A 20,203-nucleotide genomic window follows, 5' to 3' on the forward strand; every position below is an offset into this window, starting at 1 on the left:
CTCCTCACATTGTCCATTTGACTTTCCCTGCCTTAAATGTCCTTCTCTGTCTTTTCTTCTAGTGAACTCTTATTTTCCATTAGGTTCCAATTTCTGCAGACTTCCCCGAGCCCCCGCCTTCCCCTCCGGGGTGTTCTCTTTATTGCCCACATTATCTGTAGAGGCCATTTGTCCTCAGGCCCACTCCCCACCCCACCACATCCCATTCAGGATCTTTCGTTTCTTCCAATCTTGGTGCTCCATCCACTTTGTCTAAAGGAACGCTCAGATCTCCCCTATATTCTTTTTTAAAGATTTTGTTTATTTATTTATTTGACAGAGAGAGAGAGAGATCACAAGCAGGCAGAGAGGCAGGCAGAGAGAGGGGGAAACAGGCTTCCTGCTGAGCAGAGAGCCCGATGCGGGGCTTCCTCCCAGGACCCTGAGATCATGACCTGAGTCGAAGGCAGAGGCTCAACTCACTGAGCCACCCAGGTGCCCCAGATCTCCCCTTTCTTGAATAAACTTTGGTTTGTTCCTGCCTCCCTTTGGAACTACTAATTCTCTCTACCTTTGCACTCTGACCGACTGTAGTTGGTTTTCTTCTTACCTTACTGTGAAAGGTAAGGGTGGGCGGAGTCAAACAGGCTGGGATCCCATCGGATCTCTATGACTTTCTACCTGTGGGCCTTTGGGTACCTGTCTCTGAACTGCTGGACCTTCATCTGGAACACGAGAATAAGTGAATAATCGAGTGTGGTGATATATTCCAAGTACACACACACACACACACACACACACACACACACACACACACACACACTCTACAACAACAACCAAAGTATGAGACACAGAGAAGGTGCTGGATAAATATTCGTTCCCTTGTCATTCTGGTGGCTTGCCACCTTCCTCCTTCTCTCTTTCCTTCCTTAAGCACGTTCTAGGCACAAGAATGACTTAAGAAACACAAAGTTGGCTTAAGCGTGATTTTTCCCTCCTTTCTTCCCTCCTTTACTTCCCCTCGAGGTGAACTACCCCTGGCTTTCATCCTTACTCTCCTTTTCACTTTCACTCTTCTGTTTCTTCTCACCCACATCCACCACTTCAAGCTTCAATGAATAGTGAGTCATTCAGCCCCAAATCTGCAAATCAAGGGTAGACTTTTCTCCCAAATGTCCATGCCCCAGCCCCGAGTTGCTGGAGCCACTGCCCCCCGCTCCCAGAGGTCCTACAGCCAGCTGCACTGCTCTTTCTTCCAAAGTGTGATGATAAACTTAATTATCTGTCCAGTATCCCTGGAGGGTAGTAAGGAACAGGTGTGATGAACAGCGCCACTATTCTTCAAATAATGACAGTTATTGTGCCACAAGATGCTCTCTTTTTCTTAACAAAATTGACCTAACTTGGGAAGGTGTTGGGTTGTGATGCTGGGCATGAAGTGTCTTGTCAGCGCAATGGAGTCTTTTGTTACTACAGCAAACCCTGGCTCCCAGCAAGAAGGAAGATGGGAACAAGGAGCCGAGCTTGTATTTGTGGCCTTAGCACTTATTCAGGGAATTCTGGGCTGCAAATTTTGGAGAACTCAGTCCTTGTGCACAGGGAACATGTTTATCCCTTCCTTTAGGGGTGAGCCTTAGGCCTTGGTAGTCCTCAGAAGCACCTCCACTTGGATTTTTTTTTTTTTCCTAAATGCCTAGTTTGCTCCCATCAGTGTCCGTTCTCTGCAGCAGTAACCTTGGAGTCCTCACAAAGCACTTGGTGGGGACTTTCTCTGGAAGGCCCCACCCCACCCCCATAGCCTTTCTTTCTTCTTGGAGGACTGGCCCCCATGCCACCAGTCGGGTCCCTAGCTCAGCTCCCCTGGCTGACCCACTGCAGAAGGGCAGAGGGCAGAGGGCAGAGGACAGAAAATAACTCATGAGAACCAAGCACAAAACCCCATTGGAACCACAAATGGAACTAGTTTAGGGAAAAAGGATTCTGGGATGCTGGGGCTATTAATAAAGCCATGTGTGCCTCGGCCCTCTTATCCAAAGAAGCAGGCCAGGCCAGCTCATGGCCAAGCATGTTCATTCTTGGGAAGTCCCCAATTTACCCGATAAAATGTGCCCCAGACCCTATTCATTTTGCAAACTCCTCCCAGCACACACACACATACACACACAATTACACACGCACGCACACAAACACACAATGTTTTGTCTATCAGGTCTTGTTGGCACTGACTTACCTCTAACTCCTTGTTGGTCCCAGTAAGGGAAGAAAGCACAAGAACAAATGGTTATGTATATGGTCTTAGAGACTTTCAAGGACTTGGTCAGAGGTAACCATGTTTTTGCATTTATCCTCTATGACCCTTCAGAGCTTAAACCACAGGGACTTGTGTGTAATCCCACTAGGGACAAACAGGTACATCTACTTGCTTACAGATTGGTGGGAAAAATCCCTAGAATTTTCATCCTTGAAGTCGTCTGCTACCTTCAGCCGACATAATTCTGGAGCCAACGGATTTATCATTTCTACTCCTTGATCGAATTTTCCAGCACTTCTCTCCTCTTCACCATCCCTCCCCCATGTCCTGCCCCAGGATCACAGAGAACCCTAGGGAATATTCTGGAATGGGCTGCACCAAAACAGCTAGCCCTTCCCAGCTCACATCTTGGAAAGCAGCATGTGAACCAATTAGCACCTCTCAGCCATGGAGAGGCTCTGAGTCACAGACTCATAATTGAGGCTCAGAGAGAAATGTGACCAGAGAGGGCCTTCCCACCCAGCCCCCTGCCTTCAGGCAGAGAAAGTATCAAGCCTGTTGCCTTGATGAGCCTACTGATCCAGTAGAAACCTCCATCTGGGGCAAAGCTAGGTCAGTCTGCATGTCTGCTAGATCCACTTGCTTCCTGAGAGTGTCATCACCTTGGGCTCTGTCCTCCTCACCTTCTGACATCTACTGAGCCAAACTTGCCAGGGGAATAGAGGCATAGCACCCTAACTATTCCAACAACGTTTATCTTGGTCGGGAACCCTAGAGGAGGCTACTGTTATTTTGATTCGGGAATAGCATGCTTTTATTAGTGTAGGCAAGAGGTTGTGTTCCACCCAAACTGCTCCACACAGTGTGGAGAGCCAGTGAGGCAGACTAGTAACACTGCTCTATCGACTTGCGTAACAATTTCTGCTCTGCTTATTTGTTAAGTGAGTAAACAACAAGTTCATATCATCCTATTATTAAACTGATGATTTTATCTTGGTGTTGTTTGGGCCTCCGTGGCCTGGAGCACAAGATTTTAGCTTTGGTCAGGGCTGGCTATTGAAATCAGCAACATCAGACTAGGCTGCTTGGTATTGGGGTGAGGTGAAACCCTCTGGGATGTGGCACCACAGTGTATCAGTGGGGTCCTCACATCCTATCACAGCACACATCAGAAGACAACAGAAATATATCCGCCAGGTAAGGGGCAAGTCTTTGGCACAGGGCAAGGCAACGGCGTGGTAGCAAGCATATTTAACACGTGCCAGGATTCCTGTGTCCTTTGTCTTAGCGTGCACAAACACCCTACCAGATGGGTGCTTTTTGATCCTCTTATTATAGGTGAGGTCACTGAGCCTCAGATAGGTTAAGTCATTTGCAGAAGGTCACCTGCTATTGAGTGGAAGGGCAGGATTCAGAGACCAGACTGACTTTAAAGACCGTCTCTTTACCTGCTACGCCCACTCTGAGCCATCCTGCAGAACCAAAGAACCAGACAGAGTCACAGTTTGCCACAGCACTAGATCGACCCAGCCCAGATGCCTCATTTTGCGCATGAGACCCAGAGACATTCCCAGATTGTTGTCCACACAGTGCCTACAACCCAGCCTCTTATCTCCAAAGTGTCTCTGTTTCCAGCCTTCCCAGCCCTTCTCCCTTCCCACTGCCTGGATCAAGGTCCATCTCAAGGCAAGAAAAGGAGTTTAGAAGGGACTGATATTCATTGTGGTCCCAAGCACACCATCATTTCAGAGACTCACAAAATGAATAATTTAATAAATGGTTTGCTGTGGAGGATAGTGTAAACTTGTATTCTGGAAAACTTTAAAATTTCGGTAGGGTTGCATCCACTGGGGACAGCTGAGACCAAAGCTGTGGGATTGAACTCGCTCCAGGGTCCTTCCCCTCATCAGACTCCATGGCCCCCTTTTGTAACAAATGTAACACCCCCTATATTATCCTGAAATGAAATTCCTAAAAATGACCACCCTCAACATTTCAAAATTTAATTTAAATTCCATTTAATGCTCTAGTAATAAACCACTAGGAGAAGTAAGAGGATAGACAGACACGTCCATACCTACATTCAGTGACCTATTCAATATGGAAATGCCAAACCCCCATTACACGGAAAGACTCAATGAGAAATGTTTGAGTCCCCATGTAGATTCAACTTGACAGCCGCAGCGCCCATGCAAACCGATATCCACATGTTGTCTTCTTGGCAATTCCACTACCAAGAGCAGGTGCCACCATCGGTGAAGTGATTTTCCACAGCAGCCAACAACGCTTGGGAAAGTGAAGGCTAAAATCAAGCACAATTTTCCCTTGATGTTCAGAGAAGTGGTATATCTAGAATATTCCCTATACGTTAAAAACCACGCAAAAGAGTGGTTTCTAGGTAATATGGAATTAGAGTTTCCAGGCTCTGGAAATGATGACTCGGGTTTTCAGTGCACGAATGTCTGGAGGAAACACTGGAGAGACAGGTGAGAGGGAGGACAGGGCATTCTATAGGACTGTCCCCTGCATTGCAAGACATGTAGCTGCTGTGACCCTCTCCTCCCAGCGAACAAAAGTGCTCCACAAATTTTCAAAACGCTTCTTAGGGAGGAAGTATTACCCCTTGGAGAACCATGGGGCTAAATAAATTTTCAGGTCTCCCCGGCTTCCAGACTCAGATTGTCAAACACGTATGGGGGATTATGGACCTCAAGGCTTTGAGCTAGGCAATGGGACTGTTGTGGGTCCCATTGTTGTTGGGGCTTTGGAGAAACGTGAAACCCTATCTCTGTCCCGCAGTGTGGTGGCAGACGGATGGGTGGGGGGGGGGAGTACCGCAAGGAAATGAGGCATGAGGTCCCCCCGACTCTGAGCATGTGTGATCGCTGGCCCTGTGAGTTTTACTCACCTTTTCAACCTAGTCCAGGCCCTGGAACTAGGTGTGTATGTCTTGGGGGTGGGGGTGGTCCTTGCTGCATGCTGAATGAGGGAGAGGCAGTAAATTGGAGGCTGCAAAATCTGCAGTTCTGTTAGTATTCTGTCACAGAACTGACTGAAATGAAAGGAAGGGTTTGGGGGGGGGCATTCTTTCAGGGACAACCGTTGACCAAGAACACACTACGGCCTACTTGCCACTACTGGAATGGGGGCCAGAAATCTCCTCCGTGACTAGAAGAGTCAGTGGGTCAAGGCGACCAGGGAGGGGCTCTAAGATACCCCCGTCAACACACACACACACACAAACACAGAGCCCTGGCAGTCCCCTTCATCTCCCAAGGGACACTCCTCAATTCACACAATACTGTCCTCCAGGGCAGCCAGCCCCTCCAGCCATTTACAGATGGGGGGGCGGGGAGGGGGGCGCAAAGTCAATCCCCTTCCAACCGAGAAGCACTTTCCATGCCTCCCAGGGGGCAGCAACCCATCCCAGGCTTGACCAACCTTGAACTTCTCAGGTAGAGGCTGCTCTGGTCAGAGGGAGGAGAAACCAATGCTTGGATTACCTGTGAGGCTGAGCAACGGGTATGCTTACGGCACCAGGGGGAAAATATGTATGTCTGGGGGAACAAGACAAGGCGGGGAAAATGTATGTCTGGAACGATTATTTTTTAAAGCGCTGAAGTAGCCACTAGGGAAAACAGTCAGAACTCTGCTGTACCTTCTCACGTTGTTTTATGATGGAGTCCTAGATTTGCTTTGAACTACGTGTGTGAGTGGGGGTGGGGTGCTACAAGCCTTTCAGGGCTCAAAGTAAAGTTCTTGCAGTGGTTAATGGTTCAGACACTGGGGACAGATTGGTTGCCTCTTACTAGTTGCATGGCCTTGGGCTAGCCACCATTTTTTTGTGACTCAGTTTACCCATCTGTAAAATGGAATGATGATTATAGTACTTACCTCTTCATAAGATTGTTAAGAGGATGATAAAGAGTTACTATCCAAAAGGGGTACAGAAGAGTACTTAGCATGTTTTAAGTACCAGCAGCAGCAGTAGTTGTACTATTGTTACTAGCAGCAGTACCAGTAGTCATAGTATTGTCACTAAAGGTATTATTCTGGCCCGAAAAGAGAAGTTGGGACAAGGGCGCGGCTGTCTGCTCCCAGACCTACAGAGAAGTCAACAGCTCTGCAGATTTCCAACTCTGTGTTAGGAACGTTGAGAAGAGAAAGCCAGAGGGTTCATGGCAGGAGGAGCTTAGGAGCGCTGGGTTTTCCAGGTCCTCTTTCCCTCTTCCAGGAGCGCCTGGATCTTGAACACTGAGGGTACAGAAGTGGACTGTAGGCTGAGAAAAGTGACTGGTGGAATCCCATGCCTGGGAAAGTAGGTCAAAGGGGGCAAGGAGCTGTTGGGGATGTAAGGAAGGTGCTGGGTGCTGGAGGCTGGGCTGCGTGAGGCCGGCTGTGCGCCTGTGTGTGTGTGAGCCTGTGCGTGTGTGTGCGCATGCGTGTTTGTGCGGGCATGCCTGTGTGCGTACGCTGCGGGCCTGCTGCAGAGTTCCTGCGGTGCCGGACTTATCTCTCTGATAAGAGAGATAGGTTATCTCTCTGGTTTTAAGGAGCAAACATTAATCTGGGGCCCTCCCAGACTGTGATGACCTTGTTCTTCCTAACTTCCTGGTTCCGTTCAGGACTCTTTGGAGAACTGGATCCTTTATTCAACAGGTTGGAAGACCCAACCTGGTGCTAGGCGCCACCCAGAGGAACTAAGACTTTTACTTTACATGTACTGAGATCCTACTCTGTGCCAGGCCCCATTCTGAGCACATTGTATTTATAATTCATTTAATCTTTTTTTAAAAATTATTTATTTATTTGAGAGAGAGAGAGAGAGAGAGAGCTGGGGAGAGCGGCAAAGGGTAAGATTTATTTTTTAAAGTATTTTAATTCAATTAATTAATATGTAATGTATTAGTGTTTCAGAGGTACAGGTCTGTGATTCATCAGTCTTAATGTAACACCCACCAATGCTCGTTACATCACACGCCCTCCTTAATGTCCATCACCCAGTTACCCCAGCCCTTCACACCCCCTCCAGCAACCCTCAGTTTATTTCCTATGACTTAGAGTCTCTTAGGGTTTGTCTCCCTCTCTGGTTTCACCTTGTTTTATTTTTTCCTCTTTCCTGATTATCCCGTTTTGTTTCTTAAATTACGCATATCAGTGAGCTTATATGATAGTTGTCATTCTCTGATTGACTTATTTCACTTAGCATAATACCCTCAAGTTCCATCCACATCATGGCAAATGGCAAGATTTCATTTTTTGATGCTGCGTAATATTCCTCTGTGTGTGTGTGTGTGTGTGTGTGTGTGCACCACATCTTCTTTATCCATTTATCTGTCAATGGACATCTGGACCTTTTCCGTAGTTGGGCTATTGTGGACATTGCTGCTATATACATTGGGGTACAGGTGCCCCTTCAGATCACTACATTTGTATCTTTGGGGTAAATACCTAGTAATACAATTGCTGGATCATACAGTAGCTCTATTTTCAACTTTCTGAGGAAACGCCACACTGTTGTGTGTGTTGAGTGGCTGCACCAGCTTGCATTCTCAACAACAGTGTAGGAGGGTTCCCCTTTCTCCGCAACCTCACCAACATCTGTTGTTTCCTGACTTGTTAATTTTAGTCATTCTGACTGGTAGGTGAGGTGGTATCTCACTGAGGTTTTGATTTGTATTTCCTGATGCCGAATGATGTGGAGCATTTTTCATTGTCTGTTGGCCATCTGGATGATTTCTTCGCAGAAATGTCTGTTCATGTCTTCTGCCCATTTCTCAATTGGATTATTTGTTCTTTGGGTATTGAGTTTAATAAGTTCTTTATAGATTTTACATACTAGTCCTTATTCTGATGTGTCATTTGCAAATATTTTCTCCCATTCTGTCGGTTGTCTTTTGGTTTTGTCAACTGCTTCCTTTGCTGTGCAAACCTTTTTATCCTGATGAAGTCCCAATAGTTCATTTTTGCCTTTGTTTCCCTTGCCTTTGGAGACATGTCTAGCAAGAAGTTGCTGAATCCGAGGTAGAAGAGGTTGCTGTTTGTGTTCTCCTCTAAGATTTTGATGATTTTTAACTCACATTTATCTTCCATTTTGAGTCTATTTTTGTGTATAGTATAAGGAAATGGTCCAGTTTTATTCTTCTGCATGTGGCTGTCCAGTTGGAGGGCAAGAGTCTTAAGTAGATTCTGTGCTGAGTATGGAGCCCAACCCAGGACTCAATCTCACAACACTGAGATCTGGACCTTAGCTGGAGCAAGAGTCAGACGTTCAACCAACTGAGCCACCCAGGCGCCCCTACTCATTTAATCTTCAGAGTAATCTTGTGAGGTAGCTCTCACTATTTTTATCATTCTAAGGGAGAAAACTGAGGAACAGTCATTTAATAACTTGCCCATATATATACACAGCTTTGGACAGAGCTGGAATTTGGACTCAGGAAATTCGACTCCGGGTCCAGAGCTCATGATCTCCACCCCTCCACCCCCAGTCTCTGCCTCTTGAAGGCTTCTACCTTCCAGGCACTTAGGAGGTGGGGCAGGGAGGTAGGGGTGGAGGAGGGGTAAACAACTAACTAGGAAACTTCAAGAGCCACTCCCAAGTCCAACCATGAAGCAGAAGGTCTTCAAGGAAAGCAACTAGCTTCACAGCTAGGTTCCTTCCCTTTGCTGCTCCAACAGAGGGTGCTTCTCTTGTTCCTCCTACAGCTTCTACTGGATTCCTGCCCCCATCAAAGCTTTTACCTTTGGCCATTTCCTGCTAGAGGAAGAGGAGGAGGGTATAGTAATCACCTCTGCTGCCAAGGGGGCTCTCCTTACCCACAGAGTCCATGGCAACAACACTGGCCCTTCTTTTGTGTGTCTTTGTGGATCAGGGAGGAGGGAAAGACTCAGGCATTGGTGTTGTTGCTTTTTCAAGTTCAAACAAGCGCTGTTTTCTAGAACTGGTGGTGACAAGCTTGGAGTCACCTGTCTGTTTAACCCTATGTGGCAAAGAAAGGGGCATCACGGGTGGTGAGCACTGCCCCTGTGGGAAGGAATTCGCAGTCTTCAACAAGATCACTGGCACGGGCACCATCATGGAAAATTGCCTCGGTGGCCCCTGGGTCCTGTTGGCTTTTGATTCCCAGCTGCCTTTTCCAAGTGCCCTGAGACTTTGAAGCATCCCACTTGCTTTCTGGTTTTCCATCCTACCTAGATTCTCCATTCCAACTATATTAGTGAGAGTTTGGGTTGTAAGCAATGGAAATCAACTCCAGCCAACTTAGTAGGGAAAGTCATTTACTGAAAGGGTAGTGGGTCATTCACAGAATCTATAGGAAGGCTGAAGAACAGAGCAGAGGCAGGAGCTGAGGATAGCAAAGGCTCAGTCAAGCCCATTACTGGGCAGTGAGCCTGGGATGATGTCTGAGCCATCATTGCCACTGACCCCCTGCAGCCCTGCTGGCACGCATCACCCCCTGGACACCTAGAAACCCCAGCCTCAGCACCATTAGCACATATTATCCCTGATGGACCCTTGAGACTCTGTGTGGCCTCTCTGGATTCTAAGTCCCAGCCAGGCACCTGTAGTTGGCTGTGCTTAAGCCCTTGCTAATAATCTAGATGCCACAGGTGAGAAGAAGAGCTCACTACCCCCCACCCTTTGGCTTCCATAGTTGAAAGGGCCTTGCTGCTCATCTGTTTCATTATTTCCCCCCAAATAGAAAGGGGCTGGTGGAGGCAAACACAGAAAAACCTGCCCTCCTACAGATTCCCTTGGAGGGGAGCTCTTTGTTGGATGGAGAAAGGTGGCAGCCCAAGCCACTCCCGTTGTTTCTCTGTCACATAAACAAATAGATTTCCATTTTAGCTAAGATACTTTAAGAATCACCTTTGTTTTCTTGCAGCCAAAAGCATCCCAACTGTTATTTCTACTTCCCTACCTGTGGTTCTTAGCCAGGGATGGCGATGCCCCCCACAGAATGTCTGGAAATGTGTGGAGTGTTTGCCATTTAGTGAGTGTTGACAAGGACACTGAGCATCCTGAAAGGCACAGCACAGTTAAACACGGTGAGGACTGTCCTCAGCTGAATGCCATCAGCGCCACTTTGGGAACCACACCACCTGCATCAACCATGACCAACATCACTGATCAACCTCTGCAGCTCAGTCATCCCACAGAAGTTGGCCGTGGCTCCACGATCTTGGTGCAGTGCGGAGCTGTGACCTGTTCATCACAGTTGGCAAAACCACACATTTGCTGTTTCTGTTTGTAGACCAGCTCCTTTTGTACAGCTAAGGAAACTGAGACAAGGAGAGAAAGCACAATTTAGGCCAGGCCACACAGCTCAGTCTAGAATCCATCCTCCGGCCCTAGCAAAGGGCTCTTTCCACGACACTCTGCTGTTCTTGCTCTTTCCACTGAAGCAGGCTTAGAAAGTCTGGACTTGCTCTGAAGTGTTTCCAGGAACCTCCCTGAGAGCTTCCTGGTGATGGCTCACAGGCTCAAGGCGGGGCCCTGGGCACCAGGTTGCCACCTGCAGACACTGAGGTCAGAGAGAGAGAGGCTGTCTGCGGAAGGGGCTGAGCTTTGTGGGCAGAGCCAGCACCCAGCAAAAGGAATAAACAGAGAGCTCAAGTCTCCCCCAGGGGAGGGGGAGGGCTGAGGATGATTTGCAGAGACTTGGAGCAGTGTCTTCAACCAGATAATCACACAGGAACTAATTAGCACCTTCCTTCCGAGCACAGCCCTCTTGGGGCAGGAGGATGCTCAGCGGAGAAGAGAAACCCATTAATTATTTTATCAGGATACACTGATAAGCACCCAAAAAAGGTATTGCTCCAAGGCTCCCAGTTAATTAAAGAGGACTGCCGGGGGGGAAGGTGTGTGTGTCTTGCCCTGGTGAACAAAGCACTTGCTTTGATCCTGAGCCTGGGTCCAGAGCCCCAGACCAAGGGCAACTGCGGGCTTCTGGTCCCCGAGGGACACCCTGACCTTGTAGCTCAGCACCCCCAAACCTGGGGTCTTTGGGAATCATGGAGTCTGCTGGTTATAGTGCCATAAATCCTCCAACTGGGGGTGCAGGGCGTCCTGGGGGAGGCGCTCTGGTCTCTTTCCTGAGACTCCACACAAACAGCACCCCTAGGATCTGATGTGGTATGTGCATCTCCTCCCTGGGGTTATTCTCGTGCTCATTTTGTGGAGGAGAAAGATGAGGCTCAGAAAACATAAAGTGTCCAATCAGGGACCTCTCAGGTAAGGAGAGGCAGAAGCCAACCTTGAATCCAGATCTCCAGCTAGAAATCCTGTGTCATTGCACACACTGCTATTCCACAGGATCTGGAGACATTGGCTTCTATCCAGGCAGACCTGGGTTCAGGGCCTGGGCTCCTCCCTACCTTAGCTTTCTCTGAGCCTTGGTTTCCTTGCCAAGGAAATGGGGCTGCCACCACCTACTGAAATGGCTTTAAGAAGTGTATGTCACAAGATGACATATGTAGATCCCCCAGAACAGAGCCTGGTACCCATAATTTTAAGACTCTAATGCAATGGTTTTCAAACTGGTTTTTAGCTGCCAAAATTTTAGTTCAAATGCAATCTTACAAAGATGTGCAAAAAAGCAAGACTTCTCTGGAGGGAGGTTGGTGGGTGCTGAAGACCCAGAATTCCTTAGAATTCCTCCATTCGAAAGAAGCAAGATACTGTGAGATCTCAGGGGCCTCTGAATAAATGTCCCATATTAGAACAAATGGTGCCCTTCATCCCACAGAGGGAGTTAATGACCCACCACCAATGGCCCATGCGTTGAGGCTTTTCTCCCAGAAGGACTAATGGATTTACACAAGCCACTCTTACCTTATTCCCACCTGGTTACCTGGCTGAGGAAGGGCGCGGGGCATGAGGGGGTGGTGGAGAGCATAATCTGCATAAAAGGGACCAAACCCATAACCTCGCATCCATTGCTATACTCTACCCCCCAGGCTAGGCAGCCAGGCATCCCTTTAGACCATGGTAACATTTTGTGGATACACATTTGTTTCAGGACTTCCAGGAAAGTCAAAAATCACACTCATGATAGCATTGTTTTGCTGGATACTCATAAAATGGCCTAGAGCAGGTGTAATGCCTTTCTTAAGAACAGTTCCAAAGGCTAGAGCGAGGTTGGAAAATACTGAAGCCTGGATCCCAGAAAGTAAAATGTGATGAGAACACAGCCTGACTCGGCAGACATGCAGAGGGGATAGCATCACCTCCACAGCTGCTGAACAGGAAGGTTTGCCCTAGCAGGAGTGAAACGCTTGTGCATTTCTTTTGCTTAGTAAATGTGGCCCAGAATCCCTCGCCATACAGGCTTTCTGGGAGATCAGAAGGGAGGGGCTGGGGAAGGGGCCTCTGCTATGGATTCTTCCTTCTGCAAGGGGGTTCATAGTTGTTACAAAGGCTGTTTATAAGCCATGGAGAGTTGAACTCCTGCCTCTGCCCTCTCCTCTGCCAGGTTGGGCTGCTCAGAATTCAACGAGCATCGAATGAACGCCCACACGTCTGCTCTGTGTCTGCTGCTGGTTCAGCACACCTCGGGCGTTTTCCATTGAATCCTCAAAACTGCCCGGCCATGCAGGGACTCTTGTCCCAATTTATGGGCATGGAACTGAGACCCAAAGAGGTCTGGGGCCTTTGCTGTGGCATCATAGCTATTGGGTAGCCCGGATTCGGGCCTGGGTCCATCTTTCAAGCCTTCTTCATGACAGCTTTCCAGAGAAATCGTACCTGTGTTCAGCCATTCTAGATACTGCCTGGTAAGACAGCCTGGCAGCACCAGATAGCTGACAGAGGGAGATTTTAAGAGAACGGGGAGACCTGAGTTCTAGTTGCTTCTAATTTTAGCAGCTCCTTTCTCTAGATGTCGGTGTTCTGATGTGTAAAGAAGAGGGAGTGGCCCCCTGAGCCACTTCCTGCCCTGCCCCCTCCACCCCATGACTGCCTGTGCATATCTGAAGCCAGCTGTGCTTGGTCCTGGGTCTCAGTCTGGTGTGTCGATGTGTCCACAGCTCTTCCTGCCCATGCTTGGCCTGTCCCTGGTGAAGGACACCAGGCCTGCTTCCTCCAGCCCCTGCCCTGTTGCTGTTTGCCAGTGTCCCCAGCTCAGAGGCACCTGTCCTACCTGTCTGGGGCGCTGGGTACATAATCCAGATGCTGGAAGGTGGCACAGCCCCCTGGTGGCTGTGGAGGAGGTAACCCCCGATGCCTTGGTGCCTTGGCGGAGGTTGGTGACTGCCTCCAGCTGCCCTCTCAAGCAGGTAGGTGTCCCCCAATAAGGGAACTCTCAGGCTGCTTTAATGACAAGGTAAATTCACACTGCCCTGTGCTCATTTTTAATCTTCTGATGTGCATGAAACAGCGTGGAAATGGTAGAGTTGTTAAAAAAAGAAATCGCACAGTGAAGTGGAATCACAGCTCCCGGATGGGTGAGAATTGTCAGGAATTCCAACATTGCTGCTCAGAGTCAACGCTCAAGTGTTCTCGAAGCGTCGGCCACCCCCAAGCTGTTCTCAGCAGTAGCAGAGTTGCTGGGTCCACGCAGATCAGGGTGGTGGGGAGGAGGAGGGTAGGAACCGCCCCAAAGGGGCCATTTAGTCTAATAGTTTTTCCATGAAAGTAGGCACTTGGAGGTGTGAGGGATACCATACAAACGAGGCAGCCATGGCCCTTGCCCACATGGAGCTTTGCATGGAAAGGCGAGGAAAGAGACTATAAACAAGTAAACTGGTAAATATGTAATCTCAACTTGGGAAAGAACTAGAAAGGCAAAAAGCAGAGTGGGGTGACAGAGAATAAAGGGGTGTGTGGTGGGGATGGGGTTCAGGAAGAAGCTTCTAGTAAAAGCAAGATTGTCAAGGAAGCTTTATTTGAGTTAAAGGGCGATGAACCAGCTGGGCAAGATGCTGGGGAAAGAGCCCTAGGCAAGGTCAAAGGCCTTAAAACAGGGGTCAGCATACTTTTTCTGTAAAGGGTCAGATTCCACACAGGTAGGGCTTCACTGTCCATAAGTCTCTGTATTGTTGATGTTCTGATAAAACTTTATTTACAAAATAGACGAGGGAAGTATTCTGCCAATTTGTGCCCTAAAACAAGAAACCACTGGGAGCATGTCAGGAAAGAATGAGGCTAGCCTCGGAGGAACCAGGAGGGAAGTGTCTCCAGGTAAGGAGATGACGAAACAAAGGTGGGGTGCGGAGGGCGTAAGGAGTTTGGGCCAGATTCTAAACACCGTGGAAAGCCAGGGGAGGTTTTTAAAGCAGTCAAAGGGCAGGATTGTGTTCACACCTTCACAAGATTACTCTAGCTGCTGTGTGGAGAGAGAAGAAAGAACTGGCCAGAGGAAAGATAGGAAGCAGGAAGACCCACTTCCCCTCTACTGCAATAGGTGGTGGGAGAGGTGTGGGCGGCATGGCCTCCGGGTCAGGGTGAGAAGACACGGGGGGGCATTGAGATGTGATTCAGAGGTAGAATCAACAGGATTTGCAGATGGAGGTATGTGGGGCTGGAGAGTGGGAAGACCTCAAGTACAGGGCCCGAGTTTAAGGCTGGAGCAAGTGGGTGAGTCTACTGGGCTGTAGAAGATGGGAATGGAGGGTCTGGAGTCAGGGCATCCATCCAAGGCTGGAGATCAAGAGTTTAATCTCAAATATGCAAACTTGAGATGCTTGTCAGTCTTTCCAGGTGAGAAGACCAATAGTAGGTATGTCAGGATCCCAGAGGAGAAGTTGAGACAACACGCCTCCTTCCCTCATTCCACTTGGACCTCTCTACCCTGGGCTTTCGTTCTTGTCCTGACTCCTAGCTGACCCAGCCCCAACCACAGGATGACCTCCACACCATCATAAAGGCTGTCACTGTTGTTGTGTCACCTGACGCTGCTCAAAGACCCTCCAGGGATAAGGGTCAGGCTCCATCAAGACTGACTTCCATGACACCTGCCATGCCAGGGACGACAGTGGCTCCAGAGTTTCGGTCCAGTCCACCTAGACCCCTGGAGTCCTCCTGGAGGGGCCCAGTGACATAAGCAGAGAACACGAAGGACTTCGTACTGCAAGAGGCAAACTTTGACTGAGGGAAACAGAGCTGGGAAGGAACTGGCAGATACACTGTTTACCTTCCCTCCTCTGACATTTCTGAGACGTAGTCATCTCCACAATACAAGATGCCACCTTGTACTTCCTTCCTTCCTTGCTTCATTCCCCCTTTCCCTCAGTCCACCTTCCCTGGGATTCTATCCTCCAATAAAACATTTGCCCCTGAGCTTTGCCTCAAATTCTCTTTTGTAGGGGGCTGGGGTAATATAAGGGGTTTAGATGCCAAATATGGTAAGCATCACTTCTTTATTTTGCGGACATATCCAAAGCACTTGTTACATGCTAGATATTGTTCTATGTGTCTTACAGATATTAATTTATCTTATCCTCAAAATGATCCTATGAGGAAGATATTATGGCTATCCCTGTTTCACAGATGAAAAAACCGTGTTAGAGTTTAAATAGCTGGGTTGATGAGTGCTTTCCAGGAGAAAAATATTGCAAGTCACATATGTAGTTTTAAATTTTCTTGCAACCTTGTTAAAAATGCAAGAAGAAACAGGTGAAATTTACTTTAATAATATTTTTATTAATTAATATAGTTTAAGATATATCAAGTATTATTAATTTTAACATGTCATCTGTATTAAAATTTTTCATGGCATATTTTACATTCTTGTTTTCATATTGAGTCCTTGAAATACAACATGTATTTTATACTTAGAGCACATCTCAATTGGCTCTAGCCACATTTCAAGTGCTTAATAGCCACTTGTGGCCAACGGCTACCCCACTGGGCAGTGAAGAAATGGATGGTATGTTGCCTTGGGAACGAATGAGAGTGTAAAGAAGAGAGTGCCCTCAAAACTTGGCTGGCGTTCCTCAAGATGAACAAAAATATGGATAAAGACCATCTTTTCTCAGTAAGAGGACAGAACTAAGTAAGTGGTGGTCATTTCCTCATTTGTCCCAATTCTTTGATAATCTCAATTCTTGGATACATCTAGCAACAAGTGCTGACCAAAAATACAGTGAGCACGTAGCAAACAAATGTTATAGAAAATACATCACAAATAGGTGTTCATAACTAGTTTGTATCTTGCAAGTACATGCTAATGCCTAAACGTTCTATGTTGCACACTAATCAAATGTGGGTATTTTCTACTGTTAAAATTGTTCCTCTCATCTGTGTGGTTGAAACAAACTTTCGTCAAATTTAGTTTTAGTGACTTGCTAAGTCCATGCCAGGCACATGCTGAGTGCTGGATAGCAGTAGACAAAATGATTGTCTACTCTCAGGGAGCCGGCAGTCTGGTTGGAGAGCAAGATGAGTCATTCATATGGAATGACAAATCAGTATGATGGGAAGGGTGGGGCACTGGCAGAGCAGGTAGGAAGGATACCTGCCCTGGAATTGAAGGTTAGGGAATGCAGCAGGGAAGAAGAGAGGCTGTACTGGGACCCCAACCATGAATAAGAGTTAATTAAGTGACAAAGGGGTGAGGGCGTACAACGGAGCCCAGGTATGACGTAGGCAAAAGCAAAGCCTATGCAAAGGCTAGATGAAGAGGGCATGGCACCTTTCATTTCTATGTGGTATTAGAAAACAAAGTGAACAGGGGCGCCTGGGTGGCTCAGTGGGTTAAGCCACTGCCTTCGGCTCAGGTCATGATCTCAGGGTCCTGGGATCAGCCTCTCTGCTCAGTGGGAAGCCTGCTTCCCCCTTTCTCTCTGCCTGCCTCTCTGCCTACTTGTAATCTCTGTCTGTCAAAGAAATAAATAAAATCTTAAAAAAAAAAAAAGTGAACAGACAAGCAAAGCAGCAACAGACCCACAAATTCAGGGAACAAACTGGTGGTTGCCAGAAAGGAGGGATGGGCAAAATGGGCATGGGGAGGGGGAGGCATAGCCTTCCAGTTATGGGATGAGTAAGTCAGGGAATGAGAGGTGCAGCTTAGGGAATTGAGTCAATGGGATTGTGACAGTGTTGCATGGTGACAGACAGTAGTAGAGCTGTCAACTCACTGTCATACACCTGAAATTAATCCAACATGGGGTATCAGCTGAACTTCAGTAAAAAAGAAAAATAGCCATGCATCATCTAAAGAGTGAGAGAGAGAGAGAGAGATTGAGAGAGAACAGGATGCATCCAAAGACCTGAAATCAATTCAGAGCAACTGGGTCAGAGGACAAGGTGGGGCGCGGGGAGAGGCAAGGCCAAGGGCTGAAACAAGAGACAGGGGAGAGGACAGATGCTCCCACTGGCTTAGCCGGCATTTCTCAAAGTGTGGTTCCCCGGAGTGCATCAAAGGCGTTGGGGATGTTTCTTGAAAATGAGTTTCTGGGCATCTTCTGGGACTGGGAGGGGTTTGGGAAGCACGATGCTGTTTACTTCTGTATTCATTTGAAACATTCCGTTATAAAATGCTTTTGTTCAAATGAATTTCGGTGACATTCATTCATTCAGTTGACAACATTTGCCAAGCGCCTACTATGTGACCGAAGAGGACGTTTCGTGCTGAGCAGTGATCCCGTCAGGATGGAGCCGCAAAAGCAGGGACAGAGGGACCTTTGGGAGCAATTTACAGTCACCTATCACAGAGGTCAGTGTTAAGATCTCTTCTTAGTTGACTTTTCTTTCATTTTTAAAATTTTTTTTACAGATTTTTTTTTTTTTTAATTTTTAAGTAATCTCTACACCTAATGTGGGGCTCGAAGTTAAGACCACGAGAGCTGGAGTCACATGCTCCCCTGAGTGAGCCATCCTGGTGCCCCATCTTTGTTTCTTGTAAAGGATCAGGAGGGCACAGTGATGTCTCTGGCTTGGAGGAACCCAAAATCTCCCGGGACGATGATCTGTCAAACCGACCGAGGAAAATTGCCGAAACTGTGCACAAAGCTGTGGAGGGAGAGACAGACATCAGATGGAACTCAGTGTCTTCATTGTTGGGACTGGTGGCCCAAAAGAAAATAGACAAATAGACCCACAGAACTTCCAAGCTGATGAGCTCTAAGTCACAGTGACAGCCCGGGTGAGGCTCCAGCAGGTGTCCCATACTGTTGCTGCAGAGTCAGTTCTGGACCCTGTAAAGCCCAATCCAAATGTTAGCAGGGAAAGCATCAGCAACCCAAAAGAAGTCAGGCTGAGAACGAGCTGAAAGTTTGCAGACTGCCCCAGACCTTGACTTCTGAGTGGCCATCACCTGCAAGACAGGCCATTCATTTTATAACCGAGTTGGGGGAAACTGTATCCCATCAACTGTACACTGTGATTATAATATATATCCAAACGTCATCAACACTAAATGGTTTTAAAAAAAAAAAAAGTCGGCCCCCGAGAACCTATGTTATGTATTGAGATCCTACTTTGTCACCTAATTTTTTTAAATCTCATTTTAATCAAAAAATCCTCTGGGGAAACCCAAGTTTGTTAATTAGTCTAGGGTTCCTTGACCCTTTTAAGTGGCAAAGCTGAGTTTCAAATTTGAACTGAGCTGTCCGCTAACTGGGATCCATGGGACATTCCAGGGGGTCATCAGGCAAAAATAGGAATCAGGAAACCACTTTCCAGACCCTCTGCTTCCACAAGCCCTCTTTCCTAAAATAGAGTTGCTTGCGAACAAGAGAATTCACACACTAGAGCTTCCCCCTCCAATTTACAAAAGAAGAGGGACCCAACCTGGCGGAGAGTTGCCTGGAGAATTCCATCCCCGCAGGGTCTGCTGCCCTCCTGTACTGCTGGTGGGAGGAATAACAATTTTCATTTAATAACTTTGTTCTTTCCTCCTGCTTTCATCAAAGAATGCACACTCCTGAGGGAGAGTCCTATAGGGGGAAAGAGAAAAGTCTTCATTGTTAAAATGGCTTTCTCGGGGCGCCTGGGTGGCTCAGTGGGTTAAGCCGCTGCCTTCGGCTCAGGTCATGATCTCGGGGTCCTGGGATCGGGTCCCGCATCGGGCTCTCTGCTCAGTGGGGAGCCTGCTTCCTCCTCTCTCTCTCTGCCTGCCTCTCTGCCTACTTGTGATCTCTCTCTGTGTCAAATAAATAAATAAAATCTTTAAAAAAAAAAATAATAAAATGGCTTTCTCCACCTACTTAAATGTAATCAAGAAAATACTCTGAAGCATTAAAAATATAACGGGACAGAAGTCTGTAGAGGAAGTAGGAATAGTAACACACGTTCAAGGAGGTAAAAGGATGTAAACGTTCTAAATGATAAACGAGATTTTTTTAAGTACATTTTTATACATTTTTAAATGGATCATAGATGGTATGAGATCATAGATGTTCTATTTCACTGGATAAGTTTAAAAGTGTGATGTAACAGTTAGTTTTAATTATCAATATTCACAACACACCAGAAATCACACTCTTTGCAGCTATGTAAGCTTAGATAAACAATTTTGAGATTTCATTTTTAAAATGTGCTGGAGGCAGGGAGTGGATGGTTTTAGGAAGTTATTTTGGGGGTACCTAAATGAGCAAGAAAAGTTGAAGGCTGCGGCCCCTGACAGTCTGAGGAAATTTTGTGCTATTTTTTACTTCTCTAAACTGGCCCCTAGGACCTTCTCAAAACTTGGGTAATAATTACATGAAAAGGCAATGAAGATGTGGGTCAGGTGTTGAGGGGACATTGGTAAATTTTTCAGTTATGTGTAAGTCCTGGGGATCTCACATAGAGATGGTGACTGTAGTTAATGATACAGTTATGTATCGTTGAAATTTGCTAAAAGAGAGCTTTAGTGTTCTCACTAGCGAAAGCAAAAGGTAAAAAAAACAAAACAAAAAACAGTGTAGGGGCGCCTGGGTGGCTCAGTCAGTTAAGCATCTGCCTTTGACTCAGGTCATGATCCCCAGGTCCTGACCAGAGCCCCAGATCAGGCTCTCTGCTCCCCGCTGAGCAGGGAGTCTGCTTCT

The 20,203-nt window shown here is 47.3% G+C and overlaps 1 long non-coding RNA gene across 4 annotated transcripts in view; it reads left to right on the plus strand.

Moving 5' to 3' along the window:
* LOC123391771 overlaps nt 1-15,512 on the plus strand; it is a 60,413-nt gene extending 44,901 nt beyond the window's left edge. For 2 of the 4 annotated variants that reach the window (XR_006606508.1, XR_006606506.1), the window contains 3 exons: nt 13,262-13,979; nt 14,307-14,414; nt 14,925-15,512. This is a non-coding gene — a long non-coding RNA (uncharacterized LOC123391771). The remainder of the gene's footprint in view (nt 1-13,261; nt 13,980-14,306; nt 14,415-14,924) is intronic. The other 2 variants (XR_006606509.1, XR_006606507.1) reach the window with 2 other exon arrangements.
* The last annotated feature ends 4,691 nt before the right edge of the window (nt 15,513-20,203 follow it).

This window comes from Mustela putorius, unplaced genomic scaffold (assembly GCF_011764305.1).
Source record: "Mustela putorius furo isolate JIRA1106 unplaced genomic scaffold, ASM1176430v1.1 tig00000281_pilon_pilon_pilon, whole genome shotgun sequence".
Taxonomy (NCBI): domain Eukaryota; kingdom Metazoa; phylum Chordata; class Mammalia; order Carnivora; family Mustelidae; genus Mustela; species Mustela putorius.